The sequence below is a fragment of the Anneissia japonica genome, unplaced genomic scaffold (genome assembly GCF_011630105.1).
Source record: "Anneissia japonica isolate Jap-2015-1 unplaced genomic scaffold, ASM1163010v1 scaffold287714_len2871179_cov188, whole genome shotgun sequence".
Taxonomy (NCBI): domain Eukaryota; kingdom Metazoa; phylum Echinodermata; class Crinoidea; order Comatulida; family Comatulidae; genus Anneissia; species Anneissia japonica.
The window spans coordinates 28328-30279 of NW_022755542.1; positions in this window are offsets into that span (position 1 = coordinate 28328).

Here is a 1952-nt window from a genome sequence, read left to right on the forward strand (position 1 = left end):
CCTCTCTCTGCTATAAATCTGATACATAATGTGTACTCTCTCAAAATATCTGATTTTAAAATTCTTATAGCAGTAGTTGTATGTGTACGAACAAGCTATGTGTGTCCTTCAGTTGAATGACACTGGCACAGTATCAAGGTTCTACTTTATTACACTTATGTACATATCTGTACATCATAAACTGCTATATATCTTATATATATATAATATATATATATATATATATATATATTTCTATGCAGTAACTTGCATATATGTGTAGCATACAAAACAGAATACAAATTCAACAGAAATAAATAACAAATAATATTTCTATGCAATAACTTGCATATATGTGTAGCATACAAAACAGAATACAAATTCAACAGAAATAAATAACAAATAATATTTCTATGCAATAACTTGCATATATGTGTAGCATACAAAACAGAATACAAATTCAACAGAAATAAATAACAAATAATATTTCTATGCAATAACTTGCATATATGTGTAGCATACAAAACAGAATACAAATTCAACAGAAATAAATAACAAATAATATTTCTATGCAATAACTTGCATATATGTGTAGCATACAAAACAGAATACAAATTCAACAGAAATAAATAACAAATAATATTTCTATGCAATAACTTGCATATATGTGTAGCATACAAAACAGAATACAAATTCAACAGAAATAAATAACAAATAATATTTCTATGCAATAACTTGCATATATGTGTAGCATACAAAACAGAATACAAATTCAACAGAAATAAATAACAAATAATATTTCTATGCAATAACTTGCATATATGTTTAGCATACAAAACAGAATACAAATTCAACAGAAATAAATAACAAAATAAAAAGAATTACAATAATAATAATAATAATAATAATAATAATAATGATAATAATAATAAATTCATCTATTTGTTACTTGTATGTGAAAATCAGATATTGTGTACACATTAAGTATCAGATACACATTAAGTATCAGATATATAGTAGAGAGAGGGGGAGCTATACACCTTCTCAAATGGTAAATCTCATATATCCTAAAATTACGTTATATTCATGCACTTAATTAAAAACTTTAACTTAATAATTTTGATATGTTTTATGTTTTTTGTTGAATGGTTTTTAACGATATTACAGTCTAATATGACCACGACATAACGAAATCCTCTCCTAACTTCTAACCTTCTAAACTTTGCGTATCTCAATATACATATATTTCCTTAAATCAAGGAAGTCCACTCATTAAATTAGTAAATATAAATTACGTTTTATGCGTGCATGTTTTATTCTTATTTATATACCAAGTGAGTCAATCACAATTACATGGTTTGGTTTCCGACAGTGTGTTTTTTGGGAGGTTTGTGATGTTTAGCAATACCCCTTAAGCCTACCGTAATACCTTACCCTCATAATTACATGCCATTTTAACTATTAGAATCATTGCCATATTTACATAACTATAGAAAATTTGTTTTCATTATATTGTATAGTTTTGAAAAAAATTAATTGATTTTTTTTTGAGTGACAGTTTACGAGTATGAATGATTATGATGAATTTAAAAAGAAAGATTCAGTTACTGTATTTATCATAAGCATGTGAACCAAACAATACATTATAATGCATAAACTATGAAACAAATATTTAACAGAATACAGTGCAACTAGCACTTAACAGTAAACATAATCGTAAACTTGTAATTCTAAATCGGTGCTCATTTCCTATTGTATATACAATTCAAGGGCCAGTATTAGCAGCAATGTACAGTGGAATTTGCATGCTATGCAGCACCCATTAGTCATATTCATTTTATGATTTTGAATAGTATGGTCAAGTTACGGTTGGAAATTTGGAGACATTATCTTCGTCGTCAAATGTTCAATGCACACAGTCGGACAATAGATGATTTATGATATCTGTTTTGTATAGAAAGTAATATGAAACC